Source organism: Ixodes scapularis, unplaced genomic scaffold, assembly GCF_016920785.2.
Source record: "Ixodes scapularis isolate PalLabHiFi unplaced genomic scaffold, ASM1692078v2 PGA_scaffold8__174_contigs__length_109621045, whole genome shotgun sequence".
Taxonomy (NCBI): Eukaryota; Metazoa; Arthropoda; class Arachnida; order Ixodida; family Ixodidae; genus Ixodes; species Ixodes scapularis.
Window position 1 is genome coordinate 50116909 of NW_024609883.1, and position 11165 is coordinate 50128073.

Below are 11165 nucleotides of genomic sequence, written 5' to 3' on the forward strand. Positions count from 1 at the left end.
GGTCATCGCACTAGAGCGAAATGTGGAAGGGCGTTCTGTTAACGTTATAATATTGATCGGGACGCAGAAGAGACGATGGGCGGACATGAACGCCAGAGAAGCGGGGAAAAGTGAACTTGCGGGGCTCGGGACCTTTGTTCCTCTTGTGGAATGTCCGCCTGCAGGCCACCTTCTATCGTTCAGGAGCGCCCTCCCTGTGCTGCCCATGCCGCGCCCCTTCCCGATAACTTGTGTCATGAAACCCTAAACCTAGTACAACACGTTGTAAGCCAATTTTCTAACCGTGACACATTGAAGACTTAGAGAGACAATCCCTAACAGACCCCGGAATCGTGAGGCAAAAAATAAAAACACAACCCTGCAAAAAAAAAAAGAAGTCATGTTTTGCATTTTGGACACTTTATTCCTTAAAAAAGGGCCCCAACCACAACTTCACAGTTGCTCGTGAAAACGTTTAGCTATTTCAGAGGTCGTTGTATTGGTCTTGGCATTCCTTTTATGCTCATTTAATCTGTCGTTAATGCGTCTTTATGTTTGTCCTATATACGTAGACCCACAAGCTAGAGATATTTCATACACGACACTGTTCCAACAAACTGATTTTTCAAGATGACCCTTTTGCACTCATTCGTACCCGCTTGGAATGGCGTCATCCTGTTGGACTTGAAAGCGGAAATAGACACACCTATCTACACCAAAGTCATTCGCATAAAAGCAGGAGCACAGGTTTAACCTGTGTGACTGGGTTCTGTAAATAGTCTTTTTAAGGTCGAGCCCCCTTTCATCGTCCCTGTAGGGATGGCCGAAGGGGCTTAGCCGAAAGAGCTCGGGGAATTGGCGGCGCGGTCACCCGAAGCGTCCTTCGGAGGCGCCCGATGTCTTGTCTTTCCCTTTGGCGGCAAGCGGCGGCCAGCTCCCGAAAGTGGAAGCAGATTTCCCCGCGTGGGAAGTGAACGAAACCTTCCAGGCGGGAGTGGGTGGTCGCCCTTGCCGCCGTGGTAACTGGGGAAGCGACCTTGTCTGGGCCATGTCGGCGATTCCGCGGAGAGAGGGAGATCCGGCCTCCCTTCGGAATGTCGGTGCTCCTTTTTGAAGAAATTGAGTCTGAACGAGCCCGTGCGCGGAGCAAGACGTTATTCTCCCGCGGTCCCGAGGGCTCCGCGTATTCTGTCTCGCGAGACAAAGGCCTTGCCGTACGCGGCAAGGGACTTGGCGCTGAGGCGCTATTGTTGGCGTTGGGTTGCCGCGAGCGGCATCAGCAGCGCGACATTTTCTTGTTTTGTCCTGTAAAAAGTTGTTCCTCATTTGTAAATAAATATTTATTTACTCAACCACCGAGTCTTGAGCATCACTGAAGCCACCGGAAAGAAGCCACCCTCCAGCCAGCGCAGCACTCCACGATCGACGAGAAACATTACTGGCGCAGTCGACAGGATCAACGAGAAACATTACTGTCCCTTTTGTGTCTGAACGTGTGTGTGTTCGCATTCTTTCACCACAGCATCATAGAGAATGGTTTTGTGCGCCTCATGCAGATGGCGTCGCGAAAACTCACCCAGATGTACCCAAATATCCGTCACGCCAGCCGCCGCGCGTAGTTTAAAGACCCGAGATATTACCGTTTTTTGCTTGCATTTTACGAAACGGAATCGCGATATTTATTTAAAAAAAAAAAAAAAAAATAGACGTGATTTCTATCTTTTTTTTTTTTTTTAAGATAAACGATACAAAAATTTTAAGCTGCGAATTCCTCCAGCATTAAAATCATTCCATCGCCCCTTTAAATATTCTTGTTTTCGATCCACCGCCCAGCCCGTCTCACGTTGTAATGTTACCCCTCTTCGGTCGGATCCCTCATATAACAGGGACATAATAAACGAAAACGACCTATAATCCGCTCGCAGTTTACGCCAGGGCCGTAAACTTGTCGAAACTGGAACACACAAAATGTAATGGACCTTTTCCGAGAAGCGTTCTGCGCACGCGCGAGCGCCCGATGCCAAGCGGCGGAAGTCAGCACTAGAAACCAAGGAAATTCGAAGGAGGCTGTGAATTAGCGAGTAGAACACGTAATTGCAACATATATATAATTATGTTACATAAAAAAAGAAAGCGGATGGAAAGAAAAACACGACGTTTGGGTGGACGCCACGGATTTAAAGTTGCGTTGGTGGCGCGACCAGTCAACGACTCGGTAGGGAAAAAGTACCTAGAATGGCGGCTGTACCTCTAATCGCTGTAGTCGTCAGCTGTGCAACCTGTTTTTGGTTTTGCGGTTTTGCGTGAACTGCGCGTCGTGTTGTCAAACCACCCTACCTAAGGTATGCCAACAAACAACGTGACCGTTGACTGTCGTAATTTTCACCAGCTTCGCTTCGATTCGAGCGGCTTGGATTAGAGAGTGCTCCCGCCTGACGCGGGTTAGACACTTCACAACAGGCAGAGAGAGGTAGGTCGTTTTCACCGTCCTTCGGAAAAGCATCGGTACCATAACATTACCGCTTTATCACAGTGTCACCGTCGCAGGACGAGAGCCACTCCGACAACGTTCTCCGACCACGGCCGCTTGATTCACCGTCGAGCCCATCGAGGGGCCGCGCTCCGACATACAACTCCGGCTACGTGGCCCCTCGGGCGCTACGAACGACATCGTATGAGTAGGGTAGGTAGGTAGTTCCACTTGGTAATCACTCTTTATTTTGACCTGTGCGAACTTGAGGATTGTGCTCGAAAGACACAGTCGTCGATACGGGCGTTGATTTTGTAGTACTTGTTTTCTTTTGGAACGACGGATGATAGGCGTCGGAGGACAGGGTCAGTGCACAGTGTGCTGAGCCATCTCACTGCACGAATGCCTGTTAGCCCAGTGAAAATCCTTGATCGTGATACGTTTTATATGGGCACATTAAACAGCACTTTGGCATGAAATTGTTTAGATAAATTAATCTGGTGTTCGCCTTTCTGCGTTTTCTTTCTAGTGTGCAAGATATGTGACTCCTATGAACCCTAATCCAGAGAGTTACTAACGGGAACAATATAAAAGGGAGCAACTGATCTGGCTTGTTGCTACGTTTATGGCCCCCACAATCCTTATAAGTTCTCAACCTGTCAAATTGGACGTAGACTGGGAGGTAAACTTTGCACCTTGAAGCTTGAACCTTTGTTTGGACAACAGCTCGCTCAAAACTAGTAGGTAAGTCAAAAAAGCATACTAATCTGTTCACTTTCATATTGTTTACAATACATTTTTTTTTCACATTTTAAATTGACAAAACATACTTGAAGCTGTCATAAGACTCATAACAAATTATTCTAACAATATCTATTGCATACATGTCTTTTGCAGTTCGGTATGTATGGCATTGCCCCAAAAGTGGAAGTTGTTCAAATGAGAAGGAAATGAGTAATTGTAGACTAAAAGTGTGACGTGTCCATTCCACCGGCAGCCGGTACTCTAGCCGAGGAAAGACATTTGGCGACGGTAACCCCCATGTCTGACTACACTCATGTTACTATAATATTGTTGTACCTTCTCGGATGCCGGATGCCGGCACCGAACCGACACATTCGCCGGCATACCCTCTCTTATGCGGATGATATTGTACCTGTTTCCACCTGTCTAATTGCGGCATTAAGTATTTGCTGATTTTCTAACAGCTATGTTTATTTATTTGGTTATAATGTGTGCTTGAGAAAAATGACAGGCACCAACTGGCAGTATAAAAAGTTGAAAACGGACATGGTCAGAATTTTGTTTATGTTAAACAAGCATCTGCAAGAAAACTACAGCGGTCCATCTCGTATCCGAGAGTAGGTGTAAGAATAAAAGGGCGGCAGATGCTAGTGCCATCTGTGTATTAGCGAGCGCACCCCTTGTGCGCATCTCCAGCGTTGTCAAGAACTAGGACGCTCAAAATCCCAGACGAGCGTTGATAGAAAATCAGTTATTGAATCGAGCCCCCATTCTACGTCTTCTTTTTCGGGCCCCTGTCTCGCAATGTTATAGCATCCTAGAACATGCGCCGCCGTAACGAGCAGAAAGTACACATGCCACTCTCGTACCGCTATGGGCTCCAAAAATCGCCGGTGTACCCAGCTGTTGCAGAACCAGCAAAAAGCCCTGCACACCAGCAAATGCACAAGACAGTTGCGCACAGCTGACCCAAATTTGAATACCTACATGAACTATGCATGGTATAGCTCGATTTCTACAGTGCTCGCGTCCCACCCCGCTGACCCAGGTTCAATGCCCAACAGGGGATGATTTATTCTTACTTCAAAGTCAGCGAACACACGATTAGAAAAGGTGTCTGACATATTTCGAAAAGGTTTGGGAGTAGATTTAGAGGATGGTTTTGAAGAAAGTGTGGCGACAACGAGAGCAATATGCATTTCATGCTCAAAAATGTACACCTTCCTGACTCTAATAGTTTATTTTGCACTTACATTATACAAAATGCAACACTCTGCAATATTGCCCGCTATTTCTGTAGAAGACAGCCCTCCTCTTGTACCCGAGGCGTCATTTACCTTTTTGGGTATGGTTACACTCACTGCCGAAGATAAGATTTTTTTCGTCCCCATCACGCAACCGTGATCTACTTGAAATAGTAAGAAAACGGACTTTCAAATTTCCACATGGGGAATCACAGTACCACGGAAAAGAACCTGACAATCAGACGTCCTGTGCCTTGACAGATTAGAGGGCACTGCTGGCAATTTGTTTCCAAACTACTATGGTGTCCCATCAACTAGAAATGTGGAACTGTGACGTAATGTCATTGGTACGACGCTTAACATTTTTGCTCGTAGTTTCTGTGGTTGTCCCATGACATCCAAACTACTAAGATCATTAAAAAGAGTACTAGGTGTAAGTGTCAGAGTTGTAAATACAATTGTGTCTCTTTAATAGGAAATTCCCCAGAGAAAATGTTCATAATAACGAATCAAGGTAGCCCTGTCCATTTATGCTTCGTTGTCTTCTTTTCCGCTTTCGAACTGACCACAGAGACCTCCAGCCTTGCATGTGCTCAGGTTAGTGCTATGATTGTAACCTAATTTACACAATGGAGTCAGAAAAACCCTTCTGACCCATTTAAATTTTTCTTCGCTGTTTGTCTGCTCTCTCATGGAGATCGCCTGCTAAGAGAGCTCAGAAGTAGCTTTAAGTGAAGCCTTCCTGGAACAACCATTGCTAAGCAACTCGGGGCATGTTTAGCAAACCTCCACATTTTCCCCTGATAGCATTTGCCAATTGCCTCTGTGCATTTATTGTTTTTGTGTGTCCATTCGCAACTTTCAGCGATAGTGGTGCAGCGGTGTGAGTCATGTTCCCTAGCTCGTGGAGGATAGATTGCCAAATAAAGATTCTGGCCAGCTCTTCTTTCGGGCAAAATTATATTGCATATGTCTCATATATTTGCATCACTTGTGCGTGGAGCCTGGCCACGTTCTGGTTCGTACAAATGACGGCCATTTTAACTGGTGCCAGCACACCCCCTTTAGACCGTGAAACTTGCAAATAATTCCAATGTGAATAGTTCCAGCCTGTTTAGAGAGCAGATTGCAGCCAGAAATAAAAACCCAAGTCCCTATGTATATTTGGATACAGGTAGGTGAGTTCAGATTGCTGTAGGAACAACCTATATATAACAACTGAGAAGTTAGGAACAAGGAAAAAAAATGTCTGTATAAACTTTAGTTCATATATGCATGCATTTCGTTTTTACAGAGCTGGACCAGGAGGATACCATTGGACTGTTAATGATGTCCGAGACTTGTGACGGGTTCAGGTCATGGGATCTAAGGACTGCTGAGATGCAGCTGCAGATCTAATCCACAAGGTGACAAGGAGATGGAAGTTCAAGCAGTGAATCTGGAAGGACGACAGCTGTCTGCTAGTTCTTCACAAAACAGAAAACAATGTATTTATTACGCAATGCTTTCAGAGCCTCCTGTATTCATATCATGGATGGTCCTGATGTCCCTGTGATTCTAAAGCAATGAGAAGAAAGGCCACCATCTGAAAATGAAACTCATTGGCAAGTTCTTTGCGGTATTTGTGAGAGTGACGCTACAAATGGTCTTCTTTTTTTATGTGTGATAATGAGTAGGCTTCCCTACTCACATCAAGCTTTACCGCCCGACACCTGTGTTCTCAGGTGAAATTGTGCTCTTGTGTGTAAAGCTTTATTGCTTTGCACCGGAATGCGTGCAGAAGCTGTGGAGCATCAGTTAGCTCAATATTGCTCACTGTTATGGCTCTTTGGTTACGAGTTATAGATATGGGGGACCCTTAAAGGGATGCTGAAGCGAAATTTGAATTTCCCAAAACACGCGGCAAAAGCGTGCAACGGGATGCTACAAACACCAAAACATCCCTCAATCGGCGATATCTCGAACGGATGACCGTATTTTAAAAAAAAGAGGCGCATTTGGCAGGAATGTTGACGTCATGTTTCTCTGAGAAGGAGAGGGAACGGCCTCGCGTCTTCTCGGCCTTGAGGGAGCGAAGCGAAGAGAGGAGGAACCACGGTATCTTGACATCACGCGCCTCGTCGGCCTGGTTCAATCTCGACCTCTTTTTCCAAAAATACGGCCGTCCATTCGAGATATCGCCTTGCGAGTAGTGTTGTAGAGATTGTAGCGTCCCGCCTACATCTCCTGCATTGTTTTTTTTTAAATCCAATTTTCGGTTCACCATCCCTTTAATGTGAATTAATTGAACCACAATAGCACTTTTACTGTGATCAGGAATTTCTCCCCGAGATGTTGCTGCCTGCCATTACTCTTAAAATATTTATACATTATAGTTTGGTCTACCCCCAACTGATAAGGAAGGGGAGACGTTTGTCACTTCAAGCCAGCATGAGTCTATTGGAATGGAAAGCTTGATAATAGAGAGTTCTATAGAACATTTTCCACAATTTGGATTGATAGCCTGATCCAACCCCAGCCAGCCGCAAAATGAGGCCTTGTATTGGATTGAGTTTCAAAAATGCTTCTCTAAAACCCTCTAATGTCAAAGGCAAGCACCTGTGGCTGTTTGTAAAAATAGGGACAGCTATTCTTCCCTGTGGCACGACGCTGGTTAGTATTTACTGTAAACGACTAAATTTTCGCGAATCGCCTACAATTCGCGAAAAATATGTCCCACGTACAATTCGGGCAATATGTGAACGCTACGAAAGCTACACTCTATTCACGAAAATTAGAACCCGCAAATAATTTCAAATTTTCAGCTTATGCCTGATTCGCGAAAATTTGAGCCCGCGGAAATTAAGCCGTTTACAGTATAGCTGCTCTGCTTTCTTTGCCATTCGAAAAGTTACAGGCCACATTGGGGTGGCAGTAATTGAATTCTGTTTTGGCAGCCCTCTTCCCATGGCTCTGAATGGCTTGGCTGCATCACAAATATTTTGAAACACGTGCTAACAGGTGCAAGTTCCTCATAAAATAAATGAAAGGCATGCAGGACCTCTCATATGAATACCTGCATGTGCTCCCAGTGAACGTTTAGTGCACAGTCAATGTTTTCTAAATATTTCTATACACAAAGTTAAAGTTCAGGTGCCATTAGGCATTAAATGTTTATACATTTTGAGGTACACATCTTCCAAATAAGGAAATGAAACATACTCTCATTATAATTGTCATGCCAACCTAGCTTCATAAAATACCCTCGGTTCCAACCAACGTTGTACTGAGCAGATGTGAGCTGCTTTTATCTCTTTTGTATGGTCGTCAATTTATCTGCTGGCATATGCTTTGTCTTACGAGTGCTTCAGAAGGCACATTTCCTGAATTTGGCTTGTATGCCATCTTGTGCAGGCATATTTGAAATCTGTGTAGTCTAAATGATTGTATAAATGTTATAAGAGCGTATTGCAACATTGCAACAAATTGTATTATTTGGCAGCTGGTTGCAGGCTAATAATACCAATAAAATAGAGCTTCGAAACATTTGCGATGTTTTCCTGCATCATCATAGACACACAATACTTTTGTAAGTGCCAATTTTCCAGGCAGACTTCTTAGACTGTAACACTATAGCACATGTCTTACCACGGCAAGCTTTGTCTAAACTAAGTTGGTGATAAAGGAAGTGGCAGGCCAACACTCATTTAGTATGGAAGGAGCATGTATCGACCATTTTTAGTACTCGGCAGAGGCAGTAACTGCAGCTACGACCTCCATCTTTCTTTCAGAAAGTTGCCAGTTGCCGACGTAGGAGAAAGTGGCCATAAAACTACGCTGAACTAGAAAGCGGACAATACGCTTCTTTTAATAACATATTAGTAATTTCTGACACTGATACCCTGGTGAAATCCAATAGGATATGTAAGGCTGCGCTAAGATAGGTTGTTGTGCGATTTTTTTTGCAAATCTGACCAATCCGACCATGTTCAGAGTCGCAAGTGCTCATTCAGGAACCCTGATCCTCAATGAGCACTGCAGTTTGACTTACACAATATTTTCCGCAGACAAAAGTACCATTCCACCCTAGAGTTTTTGGTTGGAACTGGTAGCATGATACACTTTCTCTTCTGGTGGAATTGTTGTGTAGTCTGGTACAAGGACCGACGACCTCAGGAAAACAAGGCATGCTCAATATGATGAGTTAGCCAGGCAGCAGCTCCTCACTGACAAACCCCTCATCAAGGCTGACGGTTTCAATGTTTTATCCTTGCAAGAGTGGTGTGGTTTGTCCAAATACCAATGTCGCGCATCTTGCACCGACACATTGTCATCTGGTATTTATCCTGATAAGAGTGTGCATGGTGTGCATATCTCCATGAACCAGTACACTGAGAAGCTTATTTTCATGCGGGTGATAAACCAGTCTTTTTTAAGGGATACTGTCCTGAAGGGCCGACACATATTATCCTGAAGGGCCGACGAGCACGGAGCACCTGCTGGTGGGAAGACCCTCTCCCAGTGACCTTCTTTCCATTCCTTGTCGCACTCTTTTCTTCTTACCTGAAAGGAGGAAGTCTGGAAGCTGACCTCTGCCAAAAGGAGGAGGACTCTCCTCCTGTTTTGGATGAAAAGGAGAAGTTGAGGGGCGTTTTCCTCCTCTCTACCTGTTGGTCGGCCTAGTCCCTTCTTTGTTAAACCTTCTACACGACCCCGTCAGAGGACGTTGCAAGAAGGTTTTGAAGCTTGCGCGGGGAATTAGAAACAATGAAAAGTGTCCGCCAATGGGAAGCACGAGGAGGAGGTGATAGCACTGGACAGAAGTTTGCAACTAGACGTCACGGCTAAGTGGCATTGATGGCCATTACCATCATGCCTTGCGCGCCCCCTCCGGATAAGCGGTGAGCGTGCATATTTCAACATTCAGTCAATTTTGATATGTTTGCATTTTCAAAAATTTAAATAAATGGAGATGTTAGCAACTCGAAGGCATGACCGGCTACTCCATTACCATTGAAGAAAATATTAGAAATTAAACATTTCAAACATAGATGCAGTGCATCTCGGCACCCACACACCCCTCTTCCCCCATTCCCATTCTATTGTCTTGGTATCCCACAAGCTCAACATGCACAGCAACAGCACCGTCCTTCTTTACAATTGGATAGTGGAACACTTCACTTGTTGCATCTCGCCCTCGACTCGAGATTCCCTTAAAGGCCGACCAACAAGCAGAGAGGAAGAAACTTTTTCTTGATTTCCTTTTTCCATCCTAAAAAGAAGGAGAGCCATCCTCCTTGCGGTGGAGGTTAGCTTCCAGACCTGCTCCTTTTGGATGAGGAGGGCAAAGCGCAAGAAGGAATGGGGGAAAGGACATTGGGAGAGGGTCTTTCTTCTTGCAGAAGATGCTTCGTGCGCGTCGGGCTTTGAATTAGTATGGTCATTACGCAGTCTTAGGTTGCCAGCCTGATGGTGACGGATGTTACGACATCTGCCCCATTTCCTCCATAAACCTGCATGCTACTGCACTATTTCTTTGTCCTCCTAGCTCTACAAAGATTGTTAATCACTGCTTGGCAGGAGGAGCTATTACTCCTTTGCTAGCTTCATGGGACGCACATTGGCACATGGTACCCAGGGAAGGCAGGATTTGGTGCTGCAATGGCCAGCCTTTGATGCAGCAATGTCAAAAGGCAATGAACCAGGAATATTCCCCAGTCTTAGAAACGTCTCTCCTTCCGATGGAGAATAAATATACTCTCAGCAAGCAACTGAAAAGTGGTGTAGAATTGGCAAGCCTCTCTTGGCTGCAACAGCAGGGAAATAGGGGCCAGATAAGCAATGATCATTTAGAATCGGAAAATGTTTATTGAATGAAAGACAGCACTGCCTGCTCTGAGCTTTTTACCATGAATCTGGAGTAGGTGAGTATATTTAATGAAAATTTCAATGCGGGCGAGAGCCTTATGAAGAGCTGCGAGGGTGACAGCATCGGCTTGATGAAGGCCAGTTAGAGTTTCATATCTCCTTGCTGTGTCCGTCTTTTTCCCTCGGGCAACCCAGTCCTTGTTAATGTAAGGCAGAATGTGGTAAGCATTTTTTTTTATCTGTATCTTTCACCTTAATAGGTATTGTTTAATCTCAAATACTTTTAATTTAGAGATAATTACATTGTCAAAAGTTGTATCAAGATACATATCCAAGTAAATAAAAAAATATAAAAAAACGTCCTACTTTAGGCAGAAATATATCCTTCAGAGTACCGGGCGGTCCAGACATCGGGTCGAGACCTAAATAAATCGCAAAAAAATTGGATTTGTAAGCTACGACACTGACTTAATATATAAGTTTGGCTATGGTTTTATTTGTAAGAATATATAAACAGTGCTGACCTCAGTGAAACGTTACAAAACAAGAAACTTCGTATGCATTCCAATGAAACCAAAAAAGCATTGTTGTAGGCCATAGGAAGCTTAAATCTGCCCAGCTTTTTTTTTTTTTTTTATTTGTAACTTTTGATCGGGTGAATCCATCACCCAGTTGGTCTTGTGTGGTAAATTAGTGTCATAGTTCACAAATAAAAAAAACATTTGCGATTTATTTAAGTCTCGGCCCGATATCTCGAAGACATTGCTCCCATCGTATCCCAGTATTTTCTCCATTGCTGAAGGTTCTCCTTTGCTACCGCATTCTCGATACTGTGCTTTCGGCTCTCGTGCAGAGACCACTTCAGGTATATCTTATCTTTA

The 11165-nt window shown here is 44.5% G+C and overlaps 1 long non-coding RNA gene across 2 annotated transcripts; it reads left to right on the forward strand.

Annotated features, from left to right (window-relative positions):
• The first annotated feature begins 2606 nt into the window (after positions 1-2606).
• Positions 2607-6035, forward strand: LOC121833408. 2 transcript variants are annotated; one of them, XR_006076687.1, is made up of 3 exons: positions 2607-2662; positions 2979-3193; positions 5732-6035. It is a non-coding gene; the product is annotated as an uncharacterized LOC121833408 (long non-coding RNA). The 2 variants fall into 2 exon arrangements; XR_006076686.1 differs by having other exon boundaries at positions 2632-2666.
• The last annotated feature ends 5130 nt before the right edge of the window (positions 6036-11165 follow it).